The sequence below is a fragment of the Scomber scombrus genome, chromosome 10, assembly GCF_963691925.1.
Source record: "Scomber scombrus chromosome 10, fScoSco1.1, whole genome shotgun sequence".
NCBI lineage: Eukaryota > Metazoa > Chordata > Actinopteri > Scombriformes > Scombridae > Scomber > Scomber scombrus.
The window spans coordinates 18,009,416-18,026,965 of NC_084979.1; positions in this window are offsets into that span (position 1 = coordinate 18,009,416).

The window sequence follows — 17,550 nt, forward strand, 5'->3', positions numbered from 1 at the left end:
GCGACTCTGAAGCCCCTAGATGCTGTTTGTCACTTATTACCGGTGATCCCAATTATGACACTCATCAAAGTGAGCTGTGTGCTACCATTGGGTGGTTCTCTCTTTTATAGTCATAATAAACACTATATTTTATTTATTTATAAAGCCCTCACTAGTGTTTATCCCCTTACTGCAGATCATTGCTGTATTTTAATGGATAATCAAATGACTGATTACATTGCAGGTGCCAGCTGTTTTTGCTGAGTTTGGAAAACCCAATGTTTCTTATTTTACACCTGCAACCTGAAATAATATGCAGAACAATCTCGTTTTTATCTTTAGGGCATTTAAATATTTTAATTTCTTCCTATTTCACTTCCAGGTTCTTGTTGTAGATGATTCATTTGTTTTCAATTGTAACCGTTTTTATTTGCTCTTAAACTTTCATTATTTTACTATTTTGGCTTTTAATTATTTCTTAACTTTTTGTCACTTATTTGTGTCTCTTTTGATACCTTGGATCTATTATTTGTTTTTTCATGAGGTCTACCTCAATGTATTTCTGAGTTGAAATAAAGGTTATATAACTTTGATTGAATATGTTTTTTATTCTCTCTTTTCACAGTCCTTTGGTTCAGGTCAAATAACTCAAAGTGATTTTGATGTACTGTAGTTGTTCAGTGTTTCATTACTTCCGAACAAAGGCAGCTATTGTGAGAAGAACAATGACAAGAAATGATGATGAAAGACAGTGAAACACAAGTTGGCAAGTACCAGATATTTCTGTTGTTTCTTTTTCAACTGATGTAGTGACTATGCCCTAAACTTTAACCACTACTGGCTGCTAATGGGTCTAATTATTTAGACGTGTACTCAATAAACGTTAGGCTATTAAATCTTTTGCAGTTGATAAAATTATGTATTTATTTTCTTACCAAATGTCATAGTGTGCATTGTCTGCATCCTTTAACATAAATTAAAGAATGAAACAACAACAAAAAATAGCACTTTCTCTCCTGAGCACCTATGATGACTGGCATGACCTTAAATAAAGCAGTGCCCAGCTGGCCTTTACCATGTCCTAGTGCCACTAGTGTTTGGGAGGAACATTACCATTTAACCAAATCATATACTGTACATGGTTCCTTCAATTGAATTCAAGAGTCGCCTTAGTCCAGATGGGACCATACAATTATTTTTTATGTTTGTTGTTGTTATTTGTTGGTGGGGTTTCTCAGGGAAAAAAACACATCAATGATTATTTTTTCATTCTTGATTATTATGATCTGTTGATCATGTGAGTTCAACAAAGTCTAGCCTATTTCTGACCAACCAGGCCAACAACATGTTATATAACACAGCATATTGAACTTTGGTTTATTTTCTGATAAGCCTGATAAATAGAGCTGACATCAGAGAATAATGACTTAATGACCTTAAGTCAGCTACACCAGGCTGTAATTGCTGCTGACAGTTTCTTGCGTCAGTCAGTTTTATGTGAGGACTTTATTTAGGACCAGAAATGTTATATAAAGTAGAAAAAGAGGCATGATACAGTTACCTCCCATTGATTGACAGAGTGTGGAAATGTTACAAACGTATCTACAATCTTCACATGGACGTGCAATACAGCAATCTTGAAAAGGTATTCACTTACAGTAAATGTTAAGACTGAAACAAGTTTGTATTCACGACCTTAATTTACTAAATTTATAAAAAGAAATTATATGTGGTAAAGCTGGGCAATATGGCTGAAAATATCAGTGTACAACATACTGTATATCTCAATATTAATGCATCAAAAACCAAATTAAACTAGCCTTTGCACACATCAGTTCAAACTGGAAAAAATATATTTAAGGTTTTAAATGATTTTAAATAAAAACTGAAGTCAAAATGCAGATTGTATTCAATTAGGCTGTGAAGGAATGACTGAACTGAATTGCAAACTATAAACACTTTTAATAACACAATTGACACACACACACACACACACACACACACACACACACACACACACACACACACACACACGTGGAAGCTGTATTACATAGGAAGACCAGGTTCTATCTGTAATTGCTTTTCCAAAAGAAAATGTTTATTTAGCTTAAACTGGAAATGCCTTCTTGTGAAAATGGTGGTATTACAGAGGCATATGAATGATAGCAAGCTTTATTATGATTGATTAAAATCAACCAAAGTAAAAATGATAATAATAGAGTTAAAACCCGAAAATGGAGAGAAAAGTGTTCTCTCTGCCTGCTGGTTCAGGCACAGTGAGACAGAGTGAAGGTAAAAGGTACAACATTTTTCAAATAGCTACCGTCAACTACATGGGTGTGTACATGGGTAACTCAGTGAACAGTCAGTGACCACAATTGGAAACTTTCCAGCCAAGGCCACAATCCTGCCGGAGCTCAGGCAAACTCTAAAAACAGGTTCAACAACTTCAGATTACACAGTAGCTGTATCTTTTCTATATGAAAATCATGTCACCTGTCAGTGTGTCTTTTAGCTCTCTTTAGTTTCCCATCAACCACAAAATCAGCCCCTCTTGCCTTATGCTCATGATAAGTTTTTGTTTCTGTGATGAAATAAATAAATACAACACAAGAAAAAAATACTCAATCAAGAAAACCACAAAGAGACAGGCCCTCCTGTCAACTGACTCGGTGGAGAAAATATTCCATTGTGATGTGAGGAGGCTGCCTTTGGCTGTGGCTGGGTCAGCTGATAATAAATAGAGTTGTTTTCCTCATTTCTTTTCTCATATTTCCGTGATCCCTAGTGAATATATCAGTGTCAACACATTGTGTTTCTACCCACAATTTTGCAAACACCTGTCTGCCTCCAGTGCTACACCGAGTGGCAATAGTGCTGCAGCTCTCGGTTCGGCTGAGATCAATCTTGTAAAGATGAGTTTCCATGCAATAGTGAGAGAAGGCCACAAGAGACAGATAAGGTATTGATGAGAAAGCCATAAGACACAGAGAAAAAGCTGTTGATAAGATTTGAACATAAAGTAGGGGGAAGGATGGGGAATAATGTGCAAATGTATCAAACAGACTGCCAACTGATTGATATAAAGTCCAAAGCTACATTTAACGATTGTTTTTAAGTTGCTCCTGGGTACTTTGCCCAACCGTATTCAATTACACTCTTTAATGCAGTTCACATTGAGTACAAGTCGAATATGGAGTCATTAGACTGCAGTTACATAGTTTTTGCAGCTATTCTGAGGACAGGGAAAGTCAAGAGGTGTATAATAGCAACTAGGTGGCCGGTGTATCCTCCAGATGTTGTCTGGGAAATGTTAATCGAACTACTAATGAAGTCTGGGCTCCTCCTGTCAGCTCTGAGCCTCAGAGAGTCTGTGACATTGAAAGGGACACCTGCCTATCTGACCAGATGACAATCCTGACGTAACAATGCACACACCAAACCACACATGTCTGGAAACATTCTTTTAAAACAAGGCTGTTTTTTTTTCCTTCAATGAGAGTTAATTTGATGTGCAAACTTTGAACAGCAATGTTCAATTTTTTCAGCACTCTCACAAATAAATACATACAGTAATAGAGCTGTCAGGAGGCTCCCAAAGTTAATTGCGCCCTTGTGCGGTCGGCTGTGACCACCCTGGCTTGCCTAGTGATTTGGCGAGCAGCCTGGCGAATGTCACCTCCTAAAACCAGGGAGTGTGTGCATGTGCATCTGTGTGTTTGTTTATGTCTATCTTGGTCTCTCCTATTGCCATGCATGTGTGAGTAGCACATGGTGAGTCATGCTGGGGAGAGGTGGGAATGTCTGGCTGCAGCTGTTGGACAGGAGGAGAGATGTTTAATGTGCCATATCAAGAGGAGTCAGATGACCAGTGAAGGCCTGATAGTTTTGAAGGTGAAAACAAAGTCACTTATAGCACAATAACTAATGTAGAAGCAAAGCCAGAAGCTGTATATCTATATGTGAAAAAGAAAGTTTTTTGCTATGACTGCTTTTTAGCAAATACTCACATATTATTGCCATCTTCCTCTTTCCAGAGAGGCTTGGATGTACCAGCAGAGAGCAGTGCAGGGTAACATTTGCAATGGTCACGTCATGTAGCAGGGAGTTGCTAAAAGTAAGATGTAAACAGCTGCCTGGCTTTCTTAGATAACTTTTTCCTCCTCTTCAAAAGGTCATATAATATGGTTCCTTATTAGTTTCACAATACATCCACCAACTCTATCACAATTTTCTCAGATTAAATTAAATAATGGAATATGCCCTTTCTAATCAGTGTTAATCTTAAGGTTTTCAGTAGCTCTTAGCTCTGTTCATCTGTAGCTCTTCTCTGCAGGTTGGTGCACTTTCTATCATTTAGTTTTAGTCCTCTGAGCATCAGTCCGGATGCACAACCTCTGAAAGTTTATAACAGGAAGAACCACTGGAGTCACAAGGTGGGGTGGGGGTGGGTGTCATACAGGAACAGTTAATGACAGTCAGGCTGGTGCAATGTATCTCTGTGCAGCATCAGGTACAGAGATCTCCCCCCCTCACCCTCACTCCAGGGAGCTGAGTTAACATTGTGACTATGTCCTGACTTTGCTACTGCAAAGTCACACACCTGCATCACAGTGACAGCGCACCAGAGTTTGGACTGTCTCTTTATCTTTGTATTTCATGTATTTATATGATGGAAAATGGGAATGTGAGTGCAGTTTCTTTTCTCTGGTAGAGGAAAAACAAGAGGAGGAGGGGGAAGGATAGAGCGATGGAAAATCTGTATGCAAGAATGATAGAGACACTGATGCAAGTTTCTGGGGTGTGCATGTAATGTTTACTTGTTCGATGCCAACTCTGGTGTTCAATCTATCCCATTAATTTAGACAGGAAATCATGTTCTCCATCTGGTGGCCACTTTCAGTGAGTTATGGCTGCTTGTTCAAGCGAGCTGCTGTGATGAAAGGCAACTTTGCAGGAAAAACGCAGCAAGAAACAAGCAAGCACAGACAGATTTACAGCACATTCGTATATGGTACAGTGACAGGGTGATTTAGTGGCTTTTAATCATTCCTAAATTGCCTGTTGTGCCCTCTCTCACAGCACTTGATTGCAAACATTGGTGCACTACATGAAGCAGGATTCTACTCCAGTCAGTTTGGCCCAGGGTTTGTGGGTATCGGGGCCCAGAAAGCTTGAGAGTCCATGTTTCTTGTCACTTGAAGGCGGAGAAAAGTGCAGAGTGAGCAGGGAGGGCAGTGAAGCCTACATAGATCTCCACTGTAAAGAGCAAGACCGTGAAGACCAGGACTCAATCACTGCAATCAGTGGTGTGTGCTACATCGTTGAATCCACTAAATCCACTTGCTCCACATTTGGCTGCCTTTCCAAAGGATTTCTGAGAGGTACAGAGCCTGTTACTTACGATTCTAAATCCTGGCTCAATGTAGTTTGAAACCGCCAGAGGGCAGACAGCTTTGGTCAGAGCTGTATCCTTATCTGACTGACATTTTACAGCACTGTTACCATTAATTCTACAAGTGCAGTTACAGAACTATCATTTCACCACTTTCACTCAAGTATTGCAGCAGTTATGGAGATTAAAAAAACACCTTAAAACTGAATTTACATAATACTAAACCAACTTGAACATCTAAATCAAACCATTTAACCTTTCTAACCTGACCGTGTTTGTAGTGTTTGGGAGAAAGAAAACCCCAAAAAATATCATTGTGATGTGTTCACTCCACTGATCAATATGAAACTCTGTGCCCTCAAACTTTGTATTGTCTTTAACCCAATGTCTAGTTGCTGACAATACAATTTGTTTTACTTCCATCAACAAAGTCCTTTTTAGAGATTTGAAGAGGTAACATTTGCCATTAATTTAGAGGAAAATAGCAAAGATTAGAGGGAAATGAAACAAACTGTGTGTATTTGAAATATTTCTTTCTGTTTTTATATTGTACTGATCATGATGTGACCTCTCAGATTTATCTTGCAACCCCTTAAGGGTTCCCAACCCCCAGGTTAAGAACCACTGCCCAAAAAGGTTTGGTAATGAATCAGCAAATGTGCACCAACATGTGAATCAATCTACTAGTTCAGCTTAAAATGGCACATACAATATGTGTGTCTCTTCAGAATAGATTTAAGCAGCCTGACTAGCAAAAACAGCATATGTGTTTTGGCTGCATTTGCAGCTGTACACACCCAGGGGTTTTCTGGGTCATATTTGCAGTTTGCGCTCTAATACCAGGGGCATTTTGGAACGTGTGAAAGCTGCTCAGAGATGAGGAATCTTAATCTCTCAATCCATCTTTGGGTTGTTTTGAAGGGTTTAGAGTTTTGTTGGTTTGTTGGGCAGGCTCCTGGCCGCAGGATGTGTGTCAGCTGTCTAACTGACTGCTGACTGCTCACTAATAGGGCAGAGATCAGCACAAATACACATACACAAACACACACACATACACACACACACACACACACACACACACACACACACACACACACACACACACACACACACACAGACAGAGCTACACCAAAACACACACGTGCACTGCAAAATCACAGGCACACAGACAGATGCATGAGAAAAAGCACAGTCACATTCAAAATCTAAATTAATAAAATCTTATCTTACTCTGCAATAGAATGCAAAGTAAAATCACTTGGAAAACTGTTGAAAATGCTCAAAGTGACTTAACTTTTGCTGAACAGTGGCTACTGTGGCCTCAAATGGTAGATACAAGGCACAATGAATAGGCCACCTTACTTTTGAGTCAGCTGATTTAAAGATGTCATCATGTTGTGTAGTAAAATGCGGTGTAACAGGAGAAAATTAGAGAAAGTGACAGGGAACATACTCATTAATGTCTGTTTGCCACTGTGCATGAGGGACCAACACCACTGATATAAGAATCAACTGATCAATATGAAACATGTTGAGATAGGTGTGACAGAATGGGTGACACCACACCATGTGTCCCCATTACACTTTGTGTTTCTTTCCATATTTGTTATCTGATTGTTTAGCCAGTAGCTATGTGTAGCATCGCTTACACATACTATCCCAGTGTTTGTTTGTGTTTAGCATTGTTACATTTACATCTGTGATAAAGACAAGTATGTAAGTTAACCTATTGTTTATTCATCAAAGTCCTGAGTTTCTTGAGTCTGCTTCCTATCACCTATTCACCAAAAAAGGATGTGCTTTATTTCAACTTCTCAGTTGAAAGTGGGAGATTATGTTCTTTCTTAGTGTTGGCAATGTAGAGTTGTTATTTTCTCTTGTACTTTAAACCTTGCTCCACTTTGGCTGTTTTTTGTTGTTTTTTTAATTTCCTACCATGTGACCATATTTGTGGATGTTATTCTAAATTATACCACTGATATCTTTCCCATCATGAAAGTATCATTCAAATGCAACATTATGCTTTCATGTAATTTCAATAGGTTTTGGATAACAATGGAAATCTACAGTATGTCACAGAGGCATAAGCGATACTTAGATGTGACTACAAAGGCAATACTTGTTGATAGTATAAATACTATTTTATACAGTTTGAGTCTTTAAAGGACCTTGGAATTGTTTGGATTATCATCTTAACTTTTAAAGTCACAACAGCAGGATAAGTAGGGCAGCTTTTTATCACTTGAATAAAACATATTAAAAAGTTAGAGGATTTACATTTCAGGCTGATTCTGAAAAATTGGTTCATACGTTAATCTCAATTTAGATTACTGTAAAGCTCTCTTTGCTGAAATAGCAAGGTTTTAGCTCATTTAATGCAGCACACTGACTCCTCATGCTTTCATACAAAGCTGAACATTTTTTTCCAGTGCTTAAATCACTTCACTGGCTTCCAGTATAACACAGTCTTAAAAACAGTTTATAAAGAACTTAATGATGGTTGTCTAACTGTAACTGTACCAAGAACAAGCTCCAGATCTGATGAGGGTGCCTTTAGTTTCTTTTATACTGTTTCCTGGGACAAACTGCCCGATGACCTGAGATCTATGACATGTGGCCACAAAACAATAAACCTCATTAGTGTTTTTGGTTTGTGTCTGTAGGATGGATTCCAGGTTGTTCAATCTCTTTTGATGGGTGAGTAGTTTTTCTTGCATATCTTCCTTCTCCTTATATCCATTATTGTTTTATTGATTATATATTTTTCAAGTTACTTGTCTATGTATGCATTTTGATGCAAAGCAGAACAGCAAGAACACAACTATGTCCCCTATTTCCATTTTAGATGTCTCGCGGTTCTTTTAAGGCAGCAGTATTGGTGACAGACATCTTTACAAGACCCAACACAATTAAGATGACACTTTTATCCTAGTATGTAATCCGCAGTGTTGATATAAACAATTAGATAGATGCCAATGGAGTGGCTGAGGCTGTCCGAGCAGACAGTCATCACAAATGTCTCCTCCCATTTACTGCATTACTGCATCCTATAAAAGACAATGTCTATTTATGTGTCTGTCTTTCACCGTGTTTCAGTGTGCTTCTTTCCCTGCTTCTCTATGTGAGTGTGTGTGTGTGTGTGTGTGTGTGTGTGTGTGTGTGTGTGTGTGTGTGTGTGTGTGTGTGTGTGTGTGTGTGTGTGTGTGTGTTTCTGTATCTCCCATGCAGCTGGTGTGTGTAACTGACTGGGTTTATTGAGATGTATAGGATGACACAGCTGTTGTCACACTAAAGCCCCAAACTGTGTCAGTCATTCTGACATTGATCCTAGTTTAGGATTTTCAAGTATAAGACACACACATTGTATAGATATACACACATGCTATTGATTCATCTGATGACTTAGTTTCTGTTTGTGTCTGTGCACGTGTGTGTGTATCTGTGATGTATGTCACACTCATCTTACTTTGCACTCAGAGGTAGTCTCTCTAAAGAAAGAAGGGAAAAGAAAGGTCCTATAACATGCATTAGTTTGATTTGGGCTCCATCGCTTGTGCAAAACCTGCATGGATTTACTGACGGCAAATCTAGTAATTCTCTCTTCTCCCTTTTTTAACCTCACAACCAGAGAGCAGCAAACACAACAGATTAGAGATGGTCCACCCCAACCAGGCTTCCCTTGTTAGCTTCTGATGTTAGAGTCAATTACATCTGTCAGAGTGCATGAGAAGAGTGGAATAGTGGTAAGAGTAAGTGCTGTATCAAAGCCAACAAGACTGAGATAGTCTTAAAGCATAATTCTGGCTCATTAACAACACAATTTCCTAATAAAGTTGTTCAGATAATCTAACTAAAGTGTCAGCTTGTTTCTGCTCCGTCAGACTTCGTTGTGGAAATGTTGCCATTCCAGATGTCATCAGTTACTTTTATACGCACAACGTAATCATAACAGATAGGTATGATCGCCACAACTATGAAAATGAGACCCAATTTGTAATAAATAGAAATTATTCCTTAATAACTCCTGTTCAGCTGTTCACACACCATTCTCACCAAACCCCTTATCGTCAGCATGGCAAGAAGTGCATTATGGGAAATGCGTATAACATCGAAGCTTCATGACAAATGCCCAGAGGAACTGGGGATTAATCATACTCTAACCTAGCCTGTCAGTGTGGTGACGGACTCACACTGCTCATGGATCACACAGTCTCCCATGCTGACCCACCATCCATCATCACCATTGCCACACTGTAGGAACACATGTGCAGCAGTAGTACACATGAACAAACAAACAAACACACACACACACACACGTAAGCAGTGGGGCGTATATATTTTTAACTGATACCCCTGATCGAAAACCTGGTAGTGTCTAGTGTATCTAAATGATTGATGAAAATTTAAACCAAAAATCTGCATCACATCCAGCATGGCCCGGCATCTCATTTTTAATGGAAGGCCAATATCTGTCTGATACACACAGACGAGCGTGTGTTTGTGTGTTTTACCCAGTGCTGCTGTATTTTTGTCTGTTTGGACGGACAGTTTGGACAGAATTCGATAGTGATGTTAGTTGAGTCTTGTTTTCTGTCTGTGTGCACTGTTGTGCTTTTGTTTCCTTTGCAAATCCTCCTTGCAGCTGTTGAACACAATGCACAACACAGTGGCAATCACAGATGTTTGTGTCTATGTATCAGATATAAGGCCATGTTGTTTACTTATTAATGCCTCTCTGACAATGCTCGGCTGCCTGTTAGAACAGCCCAAGATGTGAGACAACATAAGAACACACACATAAATAACTGAACGCTGCAACCCTAGACACACACAAACACACACACACACACACACACACACACACACACACACACACGCACACACGCACGCACACACACACACACACACACACACACACACACACACACACACACATACACACACACACACACACACACACACATACATAGAATAAACAATAAAAAAGCAACATGTGGCAAAGCAAATGGGTGAAATCCGGGAAAGAACCAGTTAATACATAACAAACACATTTATGTTTTGAAATATTCATACCTTAAAGCAACAGTTCTGCATTTAGGGAAATACGTTCATGCAGTACATGTAAGGCTACAGCCAGCAGCTTGTTAGCTTAGCTTGGCAGCCTGGAAACAGCTAACCTGGCTCTGTCCAAAGTTAACAAACTCTACCTATCAACACCTCTGACAGTCCCATAATTACAGTCATTTTTGCATTTCTTATTTTTTTATCTGTTCCACACAAGTTCGCTGACTGAACTAAGATTTCATGTATTTGCATGAAAGGGGGATTAGTTAGTTGCAGCAGAAGCCTTGTTGCTTGTTGCTTTGAGAGCTCTTTTCCACCAAATCTAACTATTCCTTGTGTGAGTGTCTGTGACTGAACTGTGTACTGGTGGTAGCCATGTACATATCTCTCTCTTTCTGTGTGTGTGTGTGTGTGTGTGTGTGTGTGTGTGTGTGTGTGTGTGTGTGTGTGTGTGTGTGTGTGTGTGTGTGTGTGTGTGTGTGTGTGTGTGTGTGTGTGTGTGTGTGTGTGTGTGTGTATGGATATTTGTACATGAGCACAATCTCACAATGATGAAATACCCCACCAGGATGACTACATTGTTAGTCTAGGGCTTGGCGATGGGTTTGTCCTGCAGAGCTGCTCCTTTGTAAACAATCCTAACACAATGTGTTAACTGAGTTATTAAGAGCACTTGAACATCTCACACAATCCAACCTCTGAAGTTTATAATGTTCTTTTTTGTTGCCCCCATGACAAAGAGCTTTTGATTAAAATTAACATTTTTTTTTTTAGGCTGTACAGTGTTGATGTTGTATTTGGCTGCATTGTAACGGAAGTTCCTTTTAATGTTGTGTTAATAGAGCAATCTTTCAATACATTTGGACAAATGTACTAATTTCAATTATTTAGCTTGAAGTCACTTTTGGGTTTTGGAATGACTATTTCATAGAGGTGTCACATTTCTGTATCAGCTGTTATCAGAAAGGAAAAGTGATGATTTTACTTGGAAATAAATCTCTGCATTTTCAACTTTTGGTGTGTCACATTTTGACAGTAATCATTCATCCTTTTGGTTTTCTTGTCCGTCCAACACATTGATCAAGATATACCAACAACAATTGTCCTGTCGCACCAGTAAGCTTGGTATGCCACTCACAGTCTCCAGAGGATGGTTCTTCAACATCATGGTCTTCCTCTGAATTGTCATCTAGCACCACCATCAGATCAAAACATTCACAAACTCTCTCACTTAAGAAACAAAATTACTTTTTATGTTATATATATATATATAAAAGACACCACCCACCTGAAGACAGTGGAGTTCATGATTGTATGAATCACAAATGAAATGTGTTTTTCTTTACTTTTGCTTTTAAAAACTGATGTTTTTTTCCCTTTTGTTGTTGTTTCTTTTGTTAGTTCTTTTATTCATTATCATGCCTGACCTGGAGTTTGTTTTTTTAATGTGTTTCCATAGCAGCATTTTCGCAGTCCGGCCACGTTCCTAGACTGTTTCTCTCTGCTCTTTTCTATTGCATCACACAAGAGCAGCCACTGCAGGCTCGCACAGCCCTGCATGTAACATACGGTGAGATGATTACTAATTACTATGCATCTTCCTTAGCAAACCTCTCTATTACTCATACAAACACACAAAACGTATGCACACACGCTCTGTTATATCACACACTGAGCATTTAAAGGTGTAACTTCTAGGACTCTGTAGGAAGCTGGCAGAGGTGTTGCTAAGCTTAATATACATACAGTGTTGCAGCAAACAGGCTAGTTTCTGATCTGATCCATCTTGGTTGTCAATAAAGAGGATCAAAGGATAAACACTGTCTTTTCTATAAAGACATCAGTCTTCAGCAGCCAAGGAGAGAGTCTTTACTTCCGTGACTGAAATAAATGATATGCAGATATAATCAGTGAATGACCCACAGCCATGTTATTGCAATTATCTCCCAGTAACCCCGATTTTCACTAACAGTCTGTCCCACTTCATGTGTAAAAGGGTGCGCATGATGTTTGACACCTATTTTCCTCTTCTCTCTCTCTCTCTCTCTCTCTCTCTCTCTCTCTCTCTCTCTGTCTCTCTGTTTTTAAACTAATTATCAGGTTTTAAAATGGCATCATACAAGTAAAATTTGGGGAAGCAAATGCTGTTCACAACAACACTTTAAAAGTGGAAGCAATTTAACAAATGGGTCACTGGAGTTGACTGCTTGTCTTTTGCAAAAATAAAATCAAGTAAACCCTATATTCTAGACTCTGCTGTTCTCTTTCACCCACGTATGAAAATATAGACAATGAGAACACAAGGGATGACATGGAGAAATAAATTAAATGAATAGAGGCAGATCTGGGGAATGTAAAATTGAGGAAATGTAAAGAGCTCTCTGCAATTCTATCCATCTGCTACACAGGGGTGTTTTTTTGCACAATTTTGAGAGAGAGAGAGAGAGAGGGGGGGGGTGTGGGGGGAGAGATTGTAGATTTCAGAGTATAGATCCTGTTTTTCTGTGTCACTCTCATCTCTCCATGACCAAATCTATTTCATCAAAGGAGCCTGGAAAAGCTTTTAGCTGGTGCTCGAAAATGTACAGCACAAAAGATACAGTCATGCTGTGATCGAAGGTCATGCTATAAAGTGTCATGTGGAGAACAGAGCCTTTGTAAGGTGCTCTCAACCCATTGCTCTGTCACTGAGACCTCTCCACCCTCCAGCTTTTTTTCCTCCCCACTGTAAGACTGTTTGAGGCAGCCACATGGACGTTACCACAGCACTAACATAGCCTATAACTCTAACTTCTAAATGATGTATGGCCTACAGGTCAGGTTGTAAATCACATTAAATGATATATAGAGCCTGGTCTGTGGGCTTCAAGTGTTTTTTTGTGATAAAAAAAATCTTCTAACCTACGGCTGTCATTGAGACAAGTTTAAAAAAACGTGTTTCTGCATGCAATGGAGAAAATTTGATCAATTTAAACACAAAGTTTAGACCCACAGTGTTCAGCAGGTATTGGTGGTATGACTCTTTTGTTTCCATTTGGATCCCAGATTGTTCATTTAAAAAAACAACTATTTGGAATCCAATTTATTCTAGCGGATTTAAAAAGTGCATGCAAACAACTCAGACAGACAATTTTGCAGTTCAAATAATTATAAACAAACAAACATAGATAGATAGATAGATAGATAGATAGATAGATAGATAGATAGATAGATAGATAGATAGATAGATAGATAGATAGATAGATAGATAGATAGATAGATAGATAGATAGATAGATAGATAGATAGATAGATAGATAGATAGATAGATAGATAGATAGATAGATAGATAGATAGATAGATAGATAGAAATATGGATAGATAGATAGATAGATGGATGGATAGATGGATGGATAGATAGATAGATAGATAGATAGATAGATAGATAGATAGATAGATAGATAGATAGATAGATAGATAGATAGATAGATAGATAGATAGATAGATAGATAGATAGATAGATAGATAGATAGATAGATGGATGGATGGATAGATGGATAGATGGATGGATGGATAGATAGATAGATAGATAGATAGATAGATAGATAGATAGATAGATAGATAGATAGATAGATAGATAGATAGATAGATAGATAGATAGATAGATAGATAGATAGATAGATAGATAGATTAATGTATCCAATAGCTCATACATAAACACTAAGCAAAAATATACAAGAAAATTATATTAAGAGGAGGAAAGACTATTCAGAATTATTGCAGTGCCCCATCACTATCTTATGATGTTACCGCTGTATAGAAGCTAGCAGTGGTGGTTGACTGACCAATCACTATTTTGAGTCTTTGTTTTCATGAAATGACAGAAACAACAGCTGTTTTTTCATAGCACCCTAGACAGCCCTTTTTAGCACTAAGAAACATACGCATGCAAACATACTCGCTTCAGCCCACACAAACCCACACACAATCTCTCAGGGAAAGGTAGAACTCATGGGAAATCACAACAGGAGGAAAGACGAGGTGAAGTCATCCAGACTGATTTAAAGAAAACAAATCAGCCAAGAGTGTAGATATCTGCACTGATTTGTATTGCCTACAGACAGCCTAACCGGCCCTCTCAAGGTCTCATTATGGAAACAGAGCTGAAGAGCAGAGCAGGAAGATCACAACAGATAAACTGCTGCTATCTCAAATGCTGTTTCAGTTCAAATGGAGTCAGCAGAGTTCAGTTCAGTTTAATTAATTTCAGGTGAGGTCAGTTTTATTTGATTTGTTAATTCGATTGAATTCAGTTGATTTGAATTCAACTCACTTGTCTTAACTACCTCAAGTTCCTGAACGTGTAAATTAGAGTAAATTTTTACAGCACACATCAAACCTTTTTCACAGCTGGTATTTTAGCATGTCATAGCAGGAAAAGCACAGGTGTAATTAACAACATTGATGATGGCTGGATTTCATTCACGTGAGCCAGTGCAAGCTGAGACACTTAGTGAAACTTAGCCATTGTTAATGTTAGTAGCTATTTCTCTGTGACAACCGACTTCAGTCAAGGAACCACCTTTAGAGGTCATGTAATACTATACAATATATTACCCTGTTCCCTTAAATCTATCTTGTTCAGCAGAGGCAATTTTTTTTTCTCATATGCCACAATCATTCTGTCATGTCACAGGATTTGTCAAAGAACTGTGGCGTGTGCACATTGACAGCAGGGCACTGTACCAGCGTGACATGTCATGGTTTGGTGGGTGCTGGACAGCACGGAGGGAATCTGACATATCTGTCATTCTGCTGCTGTCCTCTCCGTTCATTAGAGGAAAGTTGTGTGGAGAGGTTGGTGAGAAAAACAAGTTGAGGTGGACTTTACGAGTCATCTTGTTGATTAGAATATTTTTTTGTTCAGGTCATAGTTTCATGGTCACTGCGTTTTCTTCATTTTTTTCTTTAGCTACAGGATTGCATCACTGTTAATAGCGCTGCACTGATTGTCACTTTTCAGAGAATCAGTCTGTTTAAACTGTTACATCCAGTTCAGTACAAAACTAAGCCCATACAAGGAGTCAATCAGTCTTTGGTCCAGATGGAAATATCTCAGCACTTACATTTCACACACACACATTCATGGTTCCCACACAATGTATCCTAATGACTTAAGATACCCTCTGGCTTTTCTTCAAGCCACAATGAAGTTGACATTTTTGCCTTTGAGTGAAAAATCACCACAACGGTTCAATGAATTTCCCTGTGATTTTGTCCAGACATCCAAGTTCTTAACAGGATGAATTGGAACAACTTTGATCATCCATAAACTTTTTATCTAGTATCATCATCAGGTCCAAATTCATATTTGTTCAATACAAAATCTAATGACATTGCCACACTCTATGTTTGTTGGTAATTAGTAAATTGTAGATGGTGAATATGATGAACATCATTGAGAGATTCATTGAGAGCATGTTAGCATGGTGACAATATGCATATTGAAAGAACCACTGTACCTAAATACAGCCTCACAGTGCCACTAGTGTTGTGAAAGATAATTAGGCTTGTAATAAGGTTAATGGCTCAGTAACTGTGTATTTGTTTTTGACTTTCAAGGTCTTTTTATAGGCTTTTGACCAGTAATGCTGAGCTAATAAAGGTGCTGTCACTAATCAGTGAGGTGAGCTCTACTGCTAAAAGCTGATGATTTGGATAGTAACAATGATCATTTAGTACAATAAGCTGAGTTTGAAGATTCTGTGTTAAAAATTTGTTTGTGCATGTACCAAACACCCAACCTAATCTCACAGAAATATGTGAAATGACAAACACCTCTGGAAGGAAGGAAAGGAAAACAGAAGGAAAAAAAACATAATTTGTTCACGCTTTCAAAAACAACCATAAAATTAATAAAATATATGTTATGTTTGATGGTTGTTTGCAATGACATCAGCCTAAGTATCGCATCATGACACAGTCAAGCCAACCACCACCTCTGTCAGTAAATCAAACACCATGCTTTATCTTACTAATGAGAACATGGCATGTGTTGTCCTAGGCAAGCCATTCATTTCCCCCAGCACACAAAAGAAACGGTAGATAAAACTGTCACAGCACCTGAGGTGCAACAACAGACCGAACCCGTTAACTGCTCCATCAGTGGTGCAGCAACACGTTCACACAGTCCTGATTGAGATTCTGATGACCTGTCTCTTTTAATCCAACATGCCTCCACAGCCGTCTGCTAATGTAATATTTGTTAACTGTAAACGCCTGTGACTGTCAATTTACCTCAATTTTGGCTTGTTTGTCAATCTGGAGAGTCCCTGGCTCTGTCTCTGAAGAAAATGACAGCTGTGTTGTAATCAAATCAACAGCAACATTATTATTCAGTATGTGTAGCTGGAGATAATTGTCATAACATTTAGCAAAAGGTCTCCACACTAAGCTCAGAAGAGAAAATGTTGATTGTGGCATGGAAATCTAATGATGGCTAAAGAAGCTCTTTTGAAAAAAACAAAAAAAAAATGTTAATGCAATGATACTGTATATAGTTCAGGAAATAAATGAATGCTTCCCTGTCTTAAATTCAGAGCTTATAGTTATAGCAGCACAACATGGTTGACCATATTAGCTTGGCGTAGTGGGAGGATTTTGCCTCTGCAAAGCCTTCTAAAGGGTCAAATAAAAAAGGCTGCCAGCATTTAGAGCAATATGAAAGGACCTCTCAGGTTTGAGCTATTTCTATAGCAATTCATATTCCTACAAACAATAAGAGATCAATGCTGCATACTGAGCTTAAAGTTCTGAAAAATGCAGCAGTGTATTGAGGTATTACACTATTGAAATCATTTCTTTGAAGTGTTAAGCAGAGAGGGAATATGGAGGAGTTTTAAATGATTGTATGTGTTATCAAGTAATAAACACGTATAGGGAAATACATGAAAGAGAAAGAATATATTGTGTCTTAGCTTAGGCCACAGATCAATACCGTTACAGAGACAGCATAAGCTTCTGAATATTCAGATTCAGCCAACGCAATTATTTATATTCAGGTACAGCACGGACATTTGTGTCTGCTGTAAAATACAATTCTGCCACACCAGTAGGTTCTCGCGCACGTTTACT